This window comes from Neophocaena asiaeorientalis, unplaced genomic scaffold (genome assembly GCF_003031525.2).
Source record: "Neophocaena asiaeorientalis asiaeorientalis breed wild unplaced genomic scaffold, Neophocaena_asiaeorientalis_V1.1 scaffold191, whole genome shotgun sequence".
Classification (NCBI taxonomy): domain Eukaryota; kingdom Metazoa; phylum Chordata; class Mammalia; order Artiodactyla; family Phocoenidae; genus Neophocaena; species Neophocaena asiaeorientalis.
Window position 1 is genome coordinate 3,907,798 of NW_020175105.1, and position 21,373 is coordinate 3,929,170.

Sequence of the window (21,373 nt, forward strand, 5' to 3'; positions counted from 1 at the left end):
ATCATAGAATTGCCTTGTCCATTCATAAGATTATATATACAATGGAACTTCAGCATTGGATAAGTATCTTATAGGTAAAACATATATCTAATGTCAAGTAAATAGATAGTTTTGCTCCTTTAGTTTTGAAGCCTAGGGTTCTGAAGAAGGAATCATCCCTTCTACACTTGTACTTTGCCTTAAATTTCATTCTAAACCCATTTATTACCTCAGTTGATATAATTCATGTCAACATAAATGTTTCTGGTTTCATTTTATGTAGCTCAACATCACAATATAATTTATTGATCTTTATTTCATTTTAGAAGAGACTGAGGAGGGGATTTATATGTACATATTTTTAGAAAGAGTGCTTCAGAGGCTGAACATCCCTCTTTCTCCATGTGAGGCTCCTGTATGAATAGAAGAGTGGTCACACAGCAACACATACAGAGCTTTATTTTCCTGTTTCTCATAAGTGATGCATTGTTCACAGGCGCATTTCTAAGCATTATTCTTTCATCAGCGGAATGACTTATTTTTATAACAAGCCCTTTTCTCTTGCACAATTGAATAAAAACACATGTTATTCCTTTTAGCAGAAGTGCCTTCTTCCCCACTGCCTGCAGAATGTAAATTATTACTAATGCAACTTTCCCACCAGATAAATATTGCCTTGGGTGTATGAAAGATCATCGTTTGAAAATTAAAATCCACACAAATACGCTAGAGCGAAATAACCTAGAGTCTAGATTTCAGTCAAGAAAGGATTGTGTTTAAATAATGGTTTTAAAATTTTCAACTATTTCTTTAGTAGGCATTTTGCCAGGATTCTAACAAACCACTCCAAGGAGCTTATATGAGACTAGAGCTTAAGCAAGTGAATGCTGGAAGATTCAGTTATCCACATTAAACTAATCCTGTTGCTCTGCACAAACCCTTGTAACATAACTTTAGATCTAGATTACATTATTGGATATATAAACTAACACTTTCAAATGTACATCATTCATAAACTAGATAAACAAGTCATAACTTTTTCATCCTGTAATTTGAATACATCTCACATTAATTTACAGTTTTTGAGAAAGTAAGAAAGGAAGTAAAGAAAGAGGATAAAAGACAGGACTTGAAATCAGACAGAACTGGATGTAAACCTTGCTTTTGCCTCTTATTTGCTGAGTGATCCTACACGTTAGTTTATTTCTTTGAGCCTCTATTTCCACAATTGCCAAATATTGTAATAACAGCTGTGACCTAATGGTATAGCAGGTCTAGAGAACCTGGATTGCCATAGGTTCATAATAAGTGATAACTTGTTGATTCTTAATAAAGTGCACTGAAATGCTGAAAGCTATAGGAAATAATCATATGTGAGAGCAGGAACAAAATAGGGAAGAATATGGTGATTCTGTATGCCTGATAAGAAGGCAGAGTAAAGAGAAGTGGATATAAAGTTTATAGAAAATATTGAGGGGTTCAAAAGATTTTTGGTCTATTTTACCATCTGTGGTAAAAAATGGTAAAATGACTAAATATTTCTCAACCTTACTTCTCTTCATATTTACCTAGAGATTTTAAAAAAGTGAAGGTGTCTATACCTCCACGTTAACCTGCTAAATCCTGAGTTTTGATGTTGGCAAGAGGTAGCAACATTCAAGTAAATAGATACATATTGACACCGTATAGTAACATCTCAGAACACTGGACTTAGAAAGATATTAAAAGTTCCGGAGAGAGAGGGAGGGAGACGTAAGAGGGAAGAGATATGGGAACATATGTATATGTATAACCGATTCACTTTGTTATGAAGCAGAAACTAACACACCATTGTATTGCAATTATACTCCAATAAAGATGTAAAAAAAAAGTTCTGGAGAGAAAGAAAGATCAAATAAAAGGCTCAGAGAACAGAATGCATCAGACTTCTAGCAGCAACCTTGGAAACCAGAAGTCAGTGGAGCAGTGCCTTCAAATATAGACAGAAAATGATTTACAACTTAGATTCCTAGTCAAACTCAGCCACGTGTGAGCATAGAATAAGGGCGTTGTCTGATATGTAAGATCTCTAAACATTTCCTTCCCTTCCTTCCTTCCTTTTCTAGAAAGCTACTTGAGATGTTTTCCCCCAAAGGAAGGAATGTACCAGGAAAGAGGAAGACTTGCTGCACCAAAAAAATAGGTACGCAACACAGGAGATAAGCAAAGGGAATGTTGGGAAAACAATGAGAAAGGAGCATGAGAGGTAACTTTGCACCAGGCAGAGGGGATCTTCAGTCCAGCTTAGAGCAGTTAGTTCAGGAGAAAGGGTGAGGCCTGTCATCACCACAGCCTCTGTCCTTGGATGATCGTTGTGACTTGATGAAACTACTGGAGGATACGCTCCACCCAAACTAAAACAAGAAAGGAGAAAACTTCACGTACAAGATATAAGGTATGAAACGTAGAGTGACAGTAGTCAAGGGAACTCAAACGTAGACAGCTGGTAGCAAACCTAGAGAACGCAGGAGAAGAAAGGTCTCCAGGAGGAAGACCTCCAAGGAAAGTTTGTAATTCACGGTTTCTTGAATTTTATTATTTTGGGAAAACTGTACTGAGAGGATAATAGAAGATGTTGGAAGATCTCATATGTACAAAGAAGCCTAAGCAAATAAAACAGATAAACAAGGAAATACTTAACTTCAGGACAAATTGAAAACAAGGTAAATGTGATCTTTTTATGACACAATGGCAAGTTTTAATAATATAAACACTGAACACTGCTTTAACCCCCAGATTTAATGGAATTATAATAGGAGAAGGAGGGAGGCAGATAAAGGTTTTGACAATGCAAGAGAGCTAATCCTTCATTTACCCTAACAGGGCATTAGTAGATAATAACATCTAAAATTAATAAATCCAATGAGACAGTAATTTATTTATAACACATATAATTATGAGGACTAAACAACCAGAGTTGAGCTGAGAGGTGACTTTTGGAGAGGAAGACATAGGGGCAGGAAGTGATGCAGTAGAGAACCCTTTAGCTATAGCCCATTATGTTTACTAATTTAACTTTGTAAGTTATTGTTTACATGTACTGCTTTGATGAAATAAAATTCAGTGAAAATATCCATAATGCAGATTTTAAGCCTCTTAGATGTTATCGGGCTAGCTTCTCTGAGTAATGACAATCTGTTTCAGTGATGCCTAATTGTGTTTGTACTTTGACCCTTGTGCAGCAATGTGACCCTCACAAATAGGGCGGGTATTTACCGCGCATGAAATCCTTCTGCTTGGCAGCCCTGTCCCACCACATAAATTCAGATGGAAACACAGAGGATGAGGCATTGTTGAATTCATCTGTAGATAAAGACATTCTTTCTTTGTTCTGCAAACAGGAGGCTGCTTAGCAACCATTATCCTGCACACTGAGGAGAGGCTAGACCCCATATTTCCCTTTTTGAACCTAGTATGAAATCCAGCATAACAAAAATTAGAACCTATATCCCTGTTTAGTTTGGAATTATTTTACTCCTATCAAATCCGACTTTCTTACAAATCAAAGCTACAGGATAAAAAGAAAAATACATGTAAGGAGAAACAAGTGCATTAAATTACCTGCAGTGTGTAAACATTATTTTTCTTTCTAACTGGTTTAAGCATTTCAAAATAATATGTGCAAATCCAGTGCTAAACAATAAGCCAATGATGGAAAGCATGCATGATTTTGGAAGTTGAAGTTGAGTGAATTCCATTATGTTTCATTGTATTTTGCTTCACTGCATTATCCTTTCCACTTGAGTAAACGTACTGTACTCCATTTGGACTTAGTCATGCTGCAGTTTGCCTGTCAGAAAATTTGCATTTCTGTGATCAAAATGAAAGATGTGTCTGAGATTTATTGGAAAAGTGGTTGTAGAAAAAGCTTTACGTGCTTCTGAGATCATTTCTCTTTTATGATGATTTGTAAAGAGCTTTGGAAACAAGGTACAAAGCTGCTAGGAGGGTCAGGAGCAAACCACTAGTCCTGGTGAGTGCAAAATTCACTCTCAATTACCCACACTCCATTAACTCTTTACCCAGAATGAGTCATGACTGCTTCTCTTTAGTCTAAAAATTAAGGTTAACAAAAGCAAGAATCTTTTCTTTTTTTCTCTGTCTGAACTTTGGGCATCTGACAACTAATAAAAATTCATTAAAGTATTAAACCTCGTCAACTCTTTTTCTTAATTTATGGAAGTCAATAGTCATTTATGTATCAAATGGAGGCTCCCTGCAGCTGTAATAAAGCAGATTGGAATGAGTTCAAGGAATAAATATCAAATGCTTTGTGACTTGCCTACCTAAGTCTGTGGGTAGATATTTTTCTGAAGCAACCTGGCTTCTTTCGGAACTCAGCAACCTTGTTATGTGTTCTTGATTGTTCTACAAACCAAGCTCCCTCCAGTGAATCCAAAGCACTCCAATGTGTCACTCTGCCTCTAGAAAATGTCCTGGTTTGGGCAGGAGTTAACTCTTATTTTGCATTAAAAAAAATCTTCTATCTCCTATCATCACCATCAAAGTTCTCTTTGTAATGAACTGTTAAAATGATATAAGACCTAATATAATAGCACACACTGTGGGATACTGTAAACATTCATTGTTAATGACAGTGTGAGCTCTGAAATCCACTTCTTTCTTCTGGACCTAAGGACAATCTTTGATCTTTTGATCTTCTGGATAAGAATCTTTACAGCAAATCAACACCATGCCTGGGAAAATGTGGAGATGTGATCTTTTGTCAGAAAAAGAACAGAAACTAGTAATGCAAGTCCTGTTCTACTTAACTGGTTGACTGTTCAGACCATGGGTGAAAGTCATCCCCCCAGAGGGAGGAAAACATATACCAGCTGGAATATTTAGGACTTGCCCTAACTTTTCATTTCCAATAAAGGAATACAATTACTTTTCAGGTGGCAGAAATGACATTCTCAAGCTGGTTATTGCTAGAGGGTTCCCCCCCGCCCCGAGATTCCTTCATGCTTTTGTGTATTAAGCAACAGGCTCTGTATTAAACTGGGAGCCTGAGTCTGAGAGCAGTAAGAGAGCTTCCCTAGAAGCCCTACACTTACCCCCAAATTCTGCTCACCTCAGTGGGGATTCACCATCATAAATCAGTGTGTGCTCAGGATTTCCAGGGTGAGCAATGAATCATAATAATTCTCCTACCATTCAGAGAGCTCTCAATTCTTAGGAGATCTGCAATCACGTTTAAAAGGCAAAGGCGTTAATGAGGTTTATAAATTAAGTGAAAGCAGGATAGTTATGTCCTATCTGGTGATAAAGGCTGGGATGGCTAATATCATTCAGGGAAATTAAATACTTTCTTAGCTTGTAAAGACAAATTGAATAAGAATATTACTGTAAACAAGGGCTCTTTTGTTATAGTGCCCGTTAATTATGGGGAGGACCCTCGAATGCTGCCTGGGCTTACCCTGAGCCTATCCTTAGCTCTGAGTTTTGAAAGGAGTGAGGATCTGTGGGCAGCTGTGGGCTGTAGGCCATGGAGAAGGGGGCAGTGTTTACCCTAGTGTTTCCTGAGCAGCCTCTGCTATAGCACCTGGATCCTAGTCTATGAAATTATACTACTCTCCTCTTGCCTAATCACTACACCTGCATCTTTTTGAGATGAGGCTGTTTACATGTTAGATTTCTTATTGGACTCTTTATCCATGACCATATGACACACACATTCTGGCATGCCAATAAGTGAGGTAAATTTAGGAAAATATTGAAAGAAATAAAAAGAGGTTTATAGGTGCTTTATCCCCAGTGATGATTCATTCACTGTAGCTATGTTATAAATGGCTGAGACAACAAAATTCTCCACAATGTCTCATAATGTGGGTATATTTATAAAGTGTAGAGAGAGGATGTTTAATAGAATGATTAAAAGTACAGAATCAATCAAATTTGCCTAGAATTCAAATCTGATCTCCCTTATAACTAAAATCTTAGGGAAATTATTTCATCTCAGTCTCCATTTCTTCATAGGTAAATTACGTATAATTTTGGGACTTCATAAGATTGTGTGGAAATTAAATAGATTGACAGATGTAAGGCACTGAGAAGGGTGTAGACAGGCAACTTTTATATAAGATGAGATGTTTTAATTTTAGAGAATGCTACAAGAACATTTGCTTCTGGTACACGTCTGAAGAATAGTAAGACTTTTCCTTAAATGATAATTTTCTTCATAGTATTTTATTTTCTTCTCTCTTTTTATTGGCTACTGAATATTAGGGCCAAATTTGTGGTGCATTCAGATGAGGTGCTTAGGCCCATCTGTGAGGGCACCTGACAACAATATTTACCACATGACTGATGAACAAGACAGCTATGACTCACTGGGCTGTGACTGGAGGCACCCGTAACTTGTTTATTTATTCATTGTGTCCCTTTGGAATCTACACACGAAACTGAAGTTAATAAATATTGAGAAGTATGCATCAGTTAATCACTATCATAGTGAGTGATCTTACAAAGGGTCTAGCAAGAGCAGGTGTACATGCAGCTCTGCAAGCACTGTAAGGAAATGTTTTATAAGGTTTCTGGAACATATTCTCTACAGCAATGACTGGCTAGATAGATGCTCAACAGGTCCACATCCTCTTCCCAGGCACACAGCTGAACTACATTACCCAGATTCCCCTGCACCTAGATTGAGTCATGTGACTAGAATTCACCAATGGAGTGAGAGTGGATGCCAGATGTGGGTTAAGAGTTTCAGCCTGTGGGGGAGGGTGTGTCCTCTCACTGTTCTCCTTTACACCCATGGGGGGCTGGAGGGGCTCTTGGCTAGATAAAGGGGATAGAATCTCCAACAGATTCAGTCCCTGAATAACTGTGTGGACCTGAGCTTGCTGACCTATCTAAATAAGTATATATCTTTAATGAAAAACAAAATTGTATTCCCTTATGGAGAACTGGAGATCTGTTACAAGACAGCTTATCTTTGTTAATATACTCTCTATGCTATTATATTTAGTTTAACAAAATAAAATTTCATTTATATCTATTTACTGACACAACAAAATACAATCTGCCGAGCACTGTGCTAGGTCCATGCAACTTCATCACCCACTAGTCCTATCTAGGATAAGGGTAATGATTCACAGTATACTGGGGGCTGTGAGAAACATCACACAGAATCCAAATGTCAATTAACACAAATACCAATTTGTAGTTTCTGGTATTTATGATTCAAACTAAATTCTAGAATGTGTATATCTTTTTTTGCCTCTTGGCTACTTATGGAAAATCAGTTCCCAGTCTCTAGAGTCCCCACTCAGGCCCAGTTCTCTGGTTAGTAGAAGTTAGGATGTAGAGGATCTAGACAAAACAATTAAACGGAGTCATCATCATTCAAATTCCCAGTTCTTCCTGCTGGTACAAAAGTGCACTCAACCTTTTATTCCTCTTTGATCTGCTTTTTCTTGCCCTCGTCCTTATATACTAAACAATCTGAAATCAAAGAGGAAGAGGAAAGAAGACAGCTTCAGTGAATTTTAGTTTATGCAACAGGAGGTGTTGGTGGAGAAGCATTTCTCCACTTAAGTATAATTGAGCTGGGAGTTCTTCCGAAGCTTGAAACAAATATCTTAACTCATATTAAAAAGTGTGTCCTTCCCTGGCTGTGCCTTCAGTTCTTTGACTTTCCTCAGGTAACTGGTGTAGGGAATGGATGATATAAGACTGAATGTTGATTTCTCAGAAGTTATGTTCTCATCAGATTTTATGATCTTTATTTCCTGATGTTTACTGTCATTCTTCTTAAGTGCTGATTTGACATTTTCCTCATTATTACTTGTTTCCATTTGAGTATTTCTATTTCTTCTGATAATTTTTTAATCTCATGCCAAATCCAAAAGACTTAATACACTTAAGACACATCTCCAGATATAAATGAAATCTCTTTTAAAGAGCATTATCAGGTTGTAGGTTTACATTAGCAAAGTGTTTGACCAAGTTAGTTCATTTTCTCTTGCCTAAAATGAGAATCTCTGAGGTAGAAGGTAGTCTCTGAAGAGTGCTACAGGGCTGTTTTTTGCTCTGTTGAAGTCAGTACTTTAATTAAATTCCAGGGCCATAATGATCAGATTAAAGGCTATCACTAAAGTTTAAGATGACAATTTCAGATACATATAATCTTGACATACAGATACCATGAGACGGATATGACAAGATGAACATTATGTGTTATAAACTATGTTAAGGGGTTGATGGCAGCCACATTCATAATTCCATTTCAGTGGTTAAAACAGATTAACTTTTCCTCTTTATACAGGCTCACAAGGAAGTGTGAAGAGGAATTGTGAGCCCATGATACCATCCCAGGTTATTGGGATAAGACTCCCTCACACAAAGATAGGGGACTTAATTCTGTAATACTCATAGACTAATATAATTGGAAGGTAGTATTCAAAATAAGAAAAGGGATGATCATCTTCTACTTGACACTGGCCATAGCATTTCTAGAGCATGTAGATATCCTCTAGCCAAAGACTACCAGAAATACATCTGTAGTTGAACAACTGGGTTTGATATTTGTTGCAGTGAGAGATATCGTACATCACAGGACACCATTAGGCTTTGGTTGGGCAAGAGCCTAAGAAAGTGGGAACTTGCTCTAGAATCATCCTGTCAGAAAGACAGGGCAATTTGATGATTGAATGTCTCAATAAACTTTACTTATTGGAAGGGCAAACTAGTAGGAGGATAAATTTGTAATTGGTAAAGAAATGGTAGTCACTTATTTAATGAAAGAGTAATCTCAGAATAACTTCAAAATCATATGGATTTGAGTTCAAAGCCTTTCTCTGTAACTTTCTAGCTGTACTATCTTGGAAAATTTACTTTACTGCTCTGATTCCAATTTATTTATTTGAAAAAAATAATAAAACAGTTTTTCTTAGACTCTATGTATTTAAAAAGAAAAATGGAATCATCATCATCATCATTACTACCACTATCGCCATCATTATCACCATGATCATCATTACCATTATCAATCCCCTTTAATAGAATCTAGGCTAGACCTGGAAATTAAATACTACTTTAAAGAAAATAGTAATAGAAATTCATGATATCCTGAAACATTTGGAGACATCATATATATGTATGATGATAGATGTGCTCATACATTTAATATGTATATCCAATGCTCAACCATTATCAGTAATTGTAATATCCTTAATAAACACTTAATACAAACAGTCTCATCAATGTGAGTCCCTAGCTGTTTTCATTAGTAGAATCATAAATATCAGAGCTGTGAGGAAATTTAGATGACATCCAGTCAGTAAAATTATGATCCAAAGTAGTCTCCTTTCTCTGACTGTCCCCTCCCTGAAACAGTTAATTAACCCATTCTACTCTCTCTTAATTCACCCTGTAGAAATATCTAGCATCACATATTTCACTGCAGTGTCTTGCATTTCATATAAATCCATCCCTTTCACTAATTGTGAAACGCTTCAGGGCACGAACATAATGTATGTATTCCCAGCACCTTGTATAGTTTCTGACACACTGGAGAAGAAATTTTTTTTCTGAGATTAATGAGTGAATGATGTTTTCTTCATTACTGTGATATTTTCCCCTGAAGCCAAAGGTGATTATTTGTGTTTATTGTTGTTAAAAATAATTTGTACGATATTGCCCTTTCCTTCAAATTATTTATCTAATTTAAAAGCCTACACAATCCATCATAACAGGAGAGGTCTCCAATTGTTATCAACTCCAATTGTTTTTGGCCATTTCACCCTTATGAAAATAAAAATAAATATATCCTAGCAGTATAAACCAAGGATAAAATCCCAAATCACACAAACTTTTTCTTACTAGTTGCTATTAGTCATATAATTAGTAGTATTGATTTTAAGCTTACATATCTCTACCTGAGTTATCTATCTCTAACAAAATTGAAAAATTATTTGCCAAAAGTAAAAATAATCTATGTATTTGGCAGCATCCTCATATTCCACTAATACTACTCTCTTTTTAAAATATGGGATTTTCCTTGCAGAATCTGTTACTTTTTAATAAATACTGGCTCCTAGGATAAACTGCTATCATTAGTACTCAAACCCCCATTTCACAGTCCATTCTGGTTACCATGACAGCATGAGCTGAGGCCCATTGTCTTTTGCTTCCCTCATCCAGTTCAGATTCCAGATACAACCTTAAACTTCAAACTAGAGAACAGTGCAGTCATGGGCAAGAAAGAGGGAAGATTTCTGAGAGAGGCATCTGAGCAAAGCTGATGAGATAAAATGAAAATAACGGCCAGCAATCACTGCTCACTTAGGTGTGATGGGTAATGTATTTAGAAATTTCAGAAGAATACTTTGGTGTTACTTGCAGAAACTCCTTGTCCACTGGCTGAGAAGACATAGTTTGGTGGAATGCAGACATCTCAGACCTTGTAATTTGAGGGGCTGAGGAGTTGAGTAAGATACTGAGAAAAAAATGTAAATTCCGTTAGCTTTTGCAGTCTCTACCAGTTTAGAGCAGTGGCTCTGGGAAGTTGTTGATGCTACACAGAAAACCATGAAGAGATTACAGCCCAGATGTGGCAGAGCTATTCCTGGATATAACAGACTTTTTCTATAGTATGCAGGGATGTATCAATGGAGACCAGACATAATCGTGCTATCCTCTTTCCATAGATGATGAGCAAAGCCAATGCTGAATTAAAGAAAAAAAAAAAAAAACTAACCTCTAAAGCAGCCATTTCAACCACAGACAGGAAGGCTGGGGAAGATGAAATTGTCCTGTCATGACTGCCCACATTATTTTCTCTATCCAGGTTGCCTGGATTAGGAAGGAACCAAGAAAATTACAGCCACCAACCTTCTAAGTGAGAGCATCTGACAGGAATCAGGCAGATCTCCTCAGTCTATTCATGGGAAATGACCTTCTGTCTATCAAAGGTGATTAAACAGAAAAGAATGAATAAACAAATCCAACAGGGGCTTAGGAAAAGATCCTAAAACATAAAAGGAGAAACACTTAAAATATGAATGTGTTAAACGGCAGTAATATTTGAGCACATTTGCTTTATTCTGCCCCTAATCACATTACAGAAAACACACACAATTGAGATTTCCACCAGCCCTCCAGTCTCTTGAATCAGCCCCTATCTGATATCAAAATAATGTTGATGTCAATATTTCAATAATGTTGATGTCAATATTTCCTGCCCTTTCCCACCTCTTCATCATCCCAGAAGTTTGCAGGTAGACTAAATTCTTCTTGGTGATTCATGTAGTAACTTAAACAATTTCTTTTACTTGTGGAGTTACACTATAAAAACACATAAGTTTAATACTTATAGTGTCTAAACTGTCAAGATAAACAATTAAAATTTGAGCCAAGGGAGATTGGCCAGTGGAAAACTATATGAATGTTGTCTTTTTGGTTGCTGTTTATTTGCTTTACTACAGGATAATAGAGTCTAGAGATGTTCTTTGTTAACAATTAGACAATAAACTTGTGCCCAATATTACATACACACGTATGCAAATACACACACACACACATACACTACGCCTACAGGGTTCACAAAGTGAAAATATGAAACCAAACAACAGAGAAAAGCACAAAAATAAAATATACATGATGGTGATAGGAAAAAGAGACTGCATTAACAAATTTTAAAATACCACTATATACTAGTTGAAAAAGCCACATGTAAATTTTTTTTTAAAAAGAGCCATATGTAAAGTAAAGTAAATAAGCAAGGCAGGTACAGCAAATCAGGGAAATGCAGAAGAAATGAGAAGGTGAAGAAAGATTAATATTACAGTGAAACCCAAGGGAAAAAGCAACATACAGAAAAAATAACGTGTGTTGAGATCCGTAACACTTTAGACACTTGATGACACAGTGGACATAAATCTTTATGCTGCGTAAACATCTGCACCAGTACGTATTAACCAAAACTCCATAAGATAGTCAGAAACGGCCATCAGCTTTTGAGCTGGGACAGAAAGTCTTTAGGCTACAGGGAGGTCTGCTGCTGTCAGTCTGGCAGCCCATCCATTTCATTTCCCTTTTGTTCTCCCCAAGGTCAGCTCTGTGAGAGTAGGAACTTTTTTCTTTACTTTCCTATGCCCAGAATCTGGCAGCATGGCTGGCAACGTAAAGAAAGGTCCGTGATTATTGCTTGAGAACGATAGAAGAGCAAACCCCTCCACAACTCTCTTCTCTTCCTGCTCAACGGATTCACCCCAAATCACTCCCATCCCTTTCCGCCTTCCTGCACTTGAAGAGAGCAATCCTACACTTGAAAAGTCTCAGCCCCACCTGTCCCCTGCATAATAAACTCCTGGTGTTGTGATTCTCTGTCCTAGAGTCTGGATTTGAATCATGTTAAAATCTCTTCTCTACCTTTTCCTGTGCTTCCCTTGGCATTGACCCAGACATGAGGACAGATGTGACAAGATCAACACACAATAGAGAAATTGGTGAATGTAGGTACCAAATATATAGGAATATCAAATATAAATTTCACTCTGACCATTATGTAAATTTTATTTAACAATGTATTTAAATATAGATAAATATATATATTTTTTAGCTATTCATGATTACCAACTTTAAAAACTGACTGATCTGGGGAATTCCCTAGTGGAGCAGTGGTTGAGAATCCACCTGTCAATGCAGGGGACACGGGTCTGAGCTCTGGTCTGGGAAGATCCCACATGCTGTGGAGCAACTAAGCCCACTAGCCACAACTACTGAGCCTGCGTACAACTAGAACACGCATAGCTAAACCCATGCGCCCTAGAGCTCACGCGCCACAACTGCTGAGCTCATGTGTTGCAAGTACTGAAGCCCGCGAACCTAGAGCCTGTGCTCTGCAACAAGGGAAGCCACTGCAATGAGAAGCCCGCTCACCACAACGAAGAGTAGCCCCCCTTTGCCGCAACTAGAGAAAGCCCATGTGCAACAACGCAGACCCAACACAGCCAAAAAATAAATAAATAAATAAATAAAAATAAAAACGGACTCATCCAGATTACAAAAGGATTGTTTTTCTTTATCATTAACCCCCTGTTACAAGCTCTTGGAGTCTCCAATTTCAGGCCCTCTCACACTCTATTTTTCATGATTTGTATAACAAGCATTGTATCTTCTTTTCTCTTTTAATATTTCAAACAAAAGACCACATCGGTCTTATTGTACACATTTTGTGAATAGTGACATAACCAGTATCTACAGTCATTTTAATTCCTTACAATGCCTGGTGTTACTACTCCAATCCTCCTACAAGCTGATAGGCTTCTCATTCTAGAGGCAAGTAAAGAGACCCTTACAACAAGTACATTCCACTTTAAAAATATGTGAGAGCAGATGACGTTTAACCAAATAGTGGGATATGAGACAGATCACCCACCTCAACTTGCAGCGGATGCAAAATGGACATTCATCACACTGATCTCTTATTGCCTCTTTCCGAAGTTTTATTTGTTGGTAGCCTAAGGGGATGCGCTTGCTGGTGTTGTTATTACTCACTTCAATTAACAACCTGTTTCATTACACAGTATGTGTGTCTCAAATTGCATCTCAGATCTGGAGCCGTGAACATGACTGCTCATGCTGCAAAGGGGGCCAGGCCCCTTGAGTGACTCCTGGAAGGTCTGGGCCTTGGACATGGGTGGCCTCTCAGGGCTCAGCAGCATGGCAGTTGCCTTGGGAAGTTGCACATTTTCGTACAAGCTGCAGACGTTTTGTGGAAGCATCTCGAACAGTGAGATATAGCACTGGACTGCATGTTTTCTCCCTCACTTCTGGAAATAAGAACCCTAATCTAGGGAGGGCCTCTGCACATGATCATGCCCACCCTCCTGTGGCCTTCATTCCCAGACTTGCAGGGCAGGTGGCAAGGGGCACTTCCCTCTCCATACAAGGTTCAGAGGGACTCTACATAATGCCAACACATGTCATTTTTACTGAATCAAACTCTGGGGCTTCCTTGGCGGCGCAGTGGTTGAGAGTCCGCCTGCCGACGCAGGGGACATGGGTTTGTGACCCAGTACGGGAAGATCCCACATGCCACGGAGCGGCTGGGCCCGTGAGCCATGGCCGCTGAGCTTGCACATCCGGAGCCTGTGCTCCACAATGGGAGAAGCCACAGCAGTGAGAGGCCTGCGTACACGCCCCCCCAAAAAACAAAACAAAACAAAAAAACTCTGATGATTACATCTGCAACTTAATTAAGGCAGCCTTATTTTTAGAGTTTTCATTGAAAGCCTGGGAGGAAAATAGACAAATGCTTCCTCTCACCACCCCAGAACAAACAACAAATCAAAGCCCGAAAGTTACTAAAAGTATGGCAGATAGGTAAATGATCCCAGAATTAAATATAGCAACAAATCTCACTCTGATTTGCGCTGTTTGGAGAAAGGGTGACATAACATTTTTCATGTTTACTTTTTTGGAGATCCTGGAAGGCAGGATGTAGCCTCTGCTCAACCCTGGGAAACCTGGTAGGAGCATGGGCCTGCCACCACCTTGAAGAGGGCAAAGCTTTCTACTTTCTGCAAAAGCTCTTCCTTTCCCTGTTTAGAAGCTGGGCTTTTGCCCCACTGTCCACTCTTCCTCTGACTTGGTAAAAACTCAAGACTAGTAGGTTTTACATACAAATCTTTTTTTTTTTTTTTTTTTTTTTTTTCATTTTAAGAACTACTCTCTGAAGCACAAGACTTGTCCTTTTTTAAAAGGCAACCTATCAAATCAGAGAAAAGATTTGGGCAGAGATCATATCTGGCAGTCTTGCAATGAAAACGATTAGGTACAACCTGTTCTTCTGATTAATTGTCTAAACGGTGATTGGGCTGGCCTGAGAGAAAAGCAAAAGGTGAGAGTGAAAAATGTGGCCATCTAAGTTACCTACAGGAGGTCATTTGTTTGGAAAATGTAAACAAATGTATGTTTCCACACCATTTCAATACACCTGTCTTTAGCTTGCATGACTGGGGTTGCCAAATGGAAGAAAAAGCATCAACCCACACTTCCATGCCTTTGGTCTCCCACCCCCGCTCCATTCTGTTGATGGAGATGACTTTAGAGGTGAACAATCTCTAAATTAGCTTTTTGTAGTGATGAGATTAGACCAAAGGTAAACACCTATTTCACTTTGGGTTTCTAGAAACTGTTAGTCTACTAAATATCTATGGTGATAAAAGAAACTTTCCCGTTGGGCATGATTTAGATGAATAAAATACCTATTCTTCATACTGTCCCAATGAAACATGGATTCAAGGGAAAGTTTTTGAAAAGTTTGAGTTTAAATGATGTCTAAGTTGGGATGTGTGGCAGGAGGCAGGTAGAAAATAATTTATTTAACATGACCTTGTGGGGAGTCTACACTGTGCTGGGCACCTCCACAGTGGTGGACAAAACCAACTTGTGCTCCAAAGGACATTCCAGAGGGGCTGCTGAGAAGACAGAAATTTGTCCATAATGGAAAAAAAAAAGTTGTTACTAATCCAGTGCCAAGGTGACAGTTAGAGCCAGACTTTTAACTGGAACATAGGCTTCCTTAATTCAATTATATTAGTATGCCCCAAATTGAAGTCAGCCTCCTCTATGGCTTCTCCCAACATACAAAGTACAACAAAAGCACTAACCCCACCCATCCTCAGCTCCCTCTCTGAGGGATGGTGCCATAATGCATGTAGGTGGACACGCTACAGAAGAGGCATTTTCTTTGATGTTCCCTGGACTCCTTTTACCCCACATCAAATCTATCCCTTTTTATCTTTTCATACTGTCTCCATTGTTTTATGTATCTATGCTACTCCTCTCCATTTCAACCCCACCTCCCTAAGTTAACATGCCATCTTTTTTTCCCCCCTGGATTCCTTTTATAAGCTCCACAGTAGATCCATGCTCCATTTTTGACTATACAGTTGTTCTCTGTTGAAAATCATCCCTGTATTTGTAGAGTTTCCTGATGATATGAGTCCTGACTTCCCTCTAGGAGAATTCAGGAACTAAGTTTTCAGACTCTTTGCTGCTGGGATACATGCTGGGTTCTGCCAGTCCGATACAAAGGAATGTGAGATTTCAATTCAAATCAAGGGATATAGAGATGAAAGCATATTCTGGGATCACCTCTATCACATCAGGACAGAGAGGCGTGCCACTGCCAGGGACAGTAGTAGGTAAGGGTTCCTGGCAGTAGAACCAGATGCCCAGCTGAGCTGATAAGTGACCTTCAGTGGCTACAGTGATGTCCCCACTTGAACAGTGTCCCTTCGAACGTTACTGCTCTGTATTGAGATATGTGCAGAAACTGAAAGGAAACATTGCGAAACCATTACAGCAACTTGACATCAGCACAACATCCAAGGGTTTGATTAATTGAACAGGATCGTAATCAGGGTTTTGTCAAATTCACCGGGTGAGTTGCTCGGGGTGAGAGCTGTAGGCTTGTCATGCTTTGCAGAACCATGTTGAATGTTGGTGACATTTCAAGGTAAATTTGTGACTGAGAAAGGGCTTACAAACTGAGAAAATATACATGTTATGAATGTCCCTCAGCTGAGCTTTATCTATTTTTCGCATGATTAGACTGGAATTGTGAGTTTTGACAGGAAGACTACAGAGGTAAAGAACCATCACATTAGATCATATCAAGGTTACATACTATCAATATGTCTTATCACTGTTGACCTTGACCTTGATCACCTGGCTGAGATAGTGTCAGATTTCTCTACTGTAAGGTGACTGCTCTTTAGAAAGTCTTCACTATACCCAGTGCACAGTTAAGGTTGGGGAGTAATGCTCTACTTCTTGAGGGGACAGTAATCTGCATAAATTATGTGTCATTCTTCTGCATGAGAGATTTGACACTTATCCCCCATTTATTAATTTACTACAGCATTTATTTATATCAGTATGGGCCCATGAATTTTTATTTATACTTAGTATTATAATCTAGTATTACATTATTTATTTATTGCTCAAACTATTCAAACTTTCATCATTGCAAACTTTTTCATATGGCTCCTGGGTCCCTATGTCATTCCCTAACGCTGTGTTTTGCACTATTTGCTAGCTTTGAAAACTTCCTTGTTTTTGGCATTGTGCAATGCTCCAGGCTCATCATGTGTATACCATGCTCCATCCTGAGAATCAGCCATTTCTCCAAGGAGCCCTGGCTCCTTTCACTGAAGAATGGTATTTAGAAACGAATCTCTGGGTGCTGGGGTGCTTGCTGTCACTGGGGTGTTATTGTTTGTAGGCACTTCCACCTGACAGTACAAGAACATATTTGTAGTCATACTAACCCATGTATATACACATATCTGTAAGTATTTCTGCATGGATCAGTCTTTATCCATATTAAACTAACCAAACATAAGTTCATCCTGATGTCTCCAACTCTCATCTATTAACTCATTGATTATTTTACACTTCTCTCTGTAATCTTTCACTCCAACAGTGAGAAACTTGGTTCCCAAAAACTGTCATCATTTACTTAGTGGCTTGATTCCAGTACACTCCTGTTAGAAGTGCTAATCCACACCCCCTTGGGAAACAATTTTATCTACCAGAATACAGACTATGTGCAGTTCATTTTGTTATAAGGCTTACATTCTCTACCAATTTCCAGAATTCCTTAGGTCAGAAATGTTTCCTCCTATTCCCTCCAATGAGGTTATTCCAGGTATTTATAATGCATCTATAGTCTTTGTCACAGTCTGCATTCATCCTAGGCTTGCCCAATCTCCTAAATATTGTTTTAGAAAATTCATACCTTCAGATTTATTCATTCTGATGGAAGGTTCTATGGGGCTTGTTAAATGTATAGTGTCATATATCCACCACTAGAGTGTCACACAGAATAGTTTCACCACCCTAAAAAATTCCATGTGCTTCACCTATTCACCTTGGCAAACGCTGGCACTATTGATCTTTTTACTGCTTTCCCTTTTCCAGAATGTCATATAAATGGAATCATACAGTATATGACTTTTCTAGCATGGCTTCTTTTATTTGGCAATATGCATTTAAGCTTCACTCACAATTTTGCACGGCTTGACAACTCATTCTTTTTTTTTTTAATTTATTTTTTGTGGTACATGGCCTCTCCCATTGTGGAGCACAGGCTCCGGACGTGCAGGCTCAGCAGCCATGCACGGGCTCAGCCGCTCCGCGGCATGTGGTATCTTCCCAGACCGGGGCACGAACCCATGTCCCCTGCATCAGCAGGCGGACTCTCAACCACTGTGTCACCAGGGAAGCCCCTTCAGCTCATTCTTTTTAATCATTGAATAGTATTCCCTTTTACTCGTGCACCACAATTTGTTTATCCATTCACCTGTTGAAAAGTATCCAGTATCCAGGTTGCTTCCAGTTCTTGACAACTATCAATAAAGCTACTATAATCTGTGTGCAGGTCTTTGAGCAGCAGAAGCTATCAAATCAGTTAGTGAAATATGCAGGAGAGCCTGTGTTGGATCTTATGGAAAGTGTGTATTCGGTTTTGAAAACAACTATCAAACCTAAATGACTAAATCACTTTGCGTGAGCACCAATATTAAATGAGAATTCCTATGGTTCTGCAACCTTGTCAGCGTTTGGTAGTGTCAGTTTGAATTTTAGCCATTTTAATAGTTATATAATGAAAACTCACTTTTATTTTAATTGCATGTCCCTCATAAAAATGGTGTGGATCATCTTCCCATATGGTTATTTGCTTCCTGTATATTTTATTTGGTGAAATGTCTATATAAATTTTGTCTATTTTAAATTATTCATTTTCTTATTTTTGAATTCTTGAGTCTTTAATGTTCTACATTGTGCATATTTTGGGTACAAATCTTTTATCATACATGCACTTTACAAGCATTTTCATGTAGATGAAATGGTAGATGGTCTTTTCATTCTCCTAAGAGTGACTTTCACACAGCAGGTTTTTTTTTTTTTTTTTTTTTTTTTTTTGCTCTGTTTTGTTTTGTTTCCAATGTTAACAAAGTCCAACTTATCTATTTTTCCTTTCATGAGTCACACTTTGGTCTTGTACAAGTCTCCTCAGAAAATCTAAGGCAACAGAGGTGTTCTCCTAGAAGTTGTATAGGTTTGCATCTTACATTTAAATCTGTAGTCCATTTTGAGTTATTTGTTGTGTAAGGTGTAAAGTCTGTGTCTAGATTCAGTTTTTGCATATAGATGCCTAGTTGTTCTGGAAACATTTGTTAAAAATACAATATCTCTATTGAGTTGGCTTGCTCCTTTGTTAAATGTTGGTGTCTATACTTGTATAGGTTGAATTCTTGGCTCTCTATACAGTTCTATTGCTCTATGTATGTGTTCTTTTCCCAATACTGCACTGTCTTGATTATAGAATCTTTGTACAAAATCTTGAAATTGGGCAGTTTGAGTCCTCCAACTTTGTTTTTTGGTATTGTTTTTTCTATTCTGTCCTTTGACTTTCAGTATAAATTTTAGAATTGGTTTCACACACAAAAAAATAGACACAGATATATTAAAAAAAACTTGGATTTTTTATTGACATTATATTAAATCTATAGATCAAGTTCAGAAAAATTAACAGTGTATTTTCAAATCCCTGAATGTGAAATAGCTCTCCATTTACAGTAGATCCTTTTGATTTCTTTAATCAGAGTTTTTAGTTTTCAATATATAGATCATATACATTCATAAATCAATCTATGTATTTTGTCATATTAACAGATAAAAAAACAATAAGATCATGTCAATAAATGGAGAAAAAGCAGTTGACAAAATTCAACACTGATTATGGTAAAAGAAATCTCAAAAATGGAAGCAGAAGGAAAGTTCCTTAGCAAAATAAAGAATATATATGAAAAAACTACAATTAATATCATGCTTAATTAGTGGTGAGAGGAGATCAACTCTTCCTTTATAGGATAGAGAACAAGGCAAGAATGCCCTCTCTTTCTATTCTCATTCAATATCAAACTGAAAGTTCTATCTAGTGCAATAAGACAAGATAACAAAACAAATTAATATATAGATTGAAAGAAATTAATAAAACTGTCCTTAATTGAAGATGACATGATTGTTTAGGTAGGAAAGCACAAAGAATCAAATAAAATCTCCTAGAAATAATAATCAATCATACCAAGTAACAAGATATGAGATTAATATGCTTTTCCACATATCAACAAGGGACAATTGTAATATAAAATTTTATAAAATAACATTTTAAGTAGTAACAAACAACTGAAGTATTTATGCATAAATCCCTTAACTTTTTTTTTTTTTTTTTTTTTTTTTTTTTTTTTGTGGTACACAGGCCTCTCACCGTTGTGGCCTCTCCTGTTGCAGAGCACAGGCTCTGGACGCACAGGCCCAGCGGCCATGGCTCATGGGCCTAGCCGCTCTGTGGCATGTGGGATCCTCCCAGACCGGGGCATGCACCCGTGTCCCCTGCATTGGCAGGCAGACTCTCAACCACTGTGCCACCAGGGAAGACCCTTAACCTTTTATTTTTAGTTATATCTTCCATGAATATCTCTTTCATGTATTTTTTACATGGATCTTTGAATATGTTTAGGTTACATTCATTTAAGTAGATTTACAAGTGTCACCCTAGAATGCATATGTTTAAAACTCTGTTACATATTACTAAATCAAACTGTAGAAAATTTTGTAATTTGCACTCTCTCACCAATGTAGAAATACCTCTGATTACTAAACTTACTTATTTTATTAGGTAATTTCACAATAGATTAATATTCTTCATAGATACAATACCATACACAAAAAGAAATATACCAATAAGATTATTGGCAAAAGGCATGGACTGTCAATTCATTAAAGAACCAGAATATTCTCTTAACTTACAAAAAATGGTTACAACTATTAATTCAAGAAACTGACATACAAATAAAATAATACTTTGCATCTATAAAATAAAGGGTAAAGGATAAAATGATATAAAATGATCTGTTTGGCAAAGCCATGTGGAGACAAGCTCTCTTAAGCACTACTAATGAGAGCAAAAAGAGGCTCAGCATTTCAAAAGAAAATAGTAATTTCTATCAAAATACGAAGTGTATGTTACTTTGCTCAAGACATTTCAGTTCTTTGAATTTATCCTAAATGCATAATCAGAGAAGTTCACAAAGATGCATGCATGAAGATGTTCAACAAAGCATAGTTTGAGCATACAAAACCTTTAAACAATTTTAATGTAATTTTATTTATGACTATTTGAGAAAATTAGTATATATTCAAACTATAGAATTATTTGCACTGAAAAGGATCTTATAGGTTTATGTGTTTCTATGTGAAAATATGTTCAAATTTGTATATATATATATATATATATATATGTGTGTGTGTGTGTATATATATATGTATA

At 37.4% G+C, this 21,373-nt stretch overlaps 1 pseudogene; it reads right to left on the reverse strand.

The window, feature by feature from the left end:
• Positions 1-21,373, reverse strand: part of LOC112412717 (shugoshin 1-like) — a 57,999-nt pseudogene that overhangs the window by 2,545 nt on the left and 34,081 nt on the right.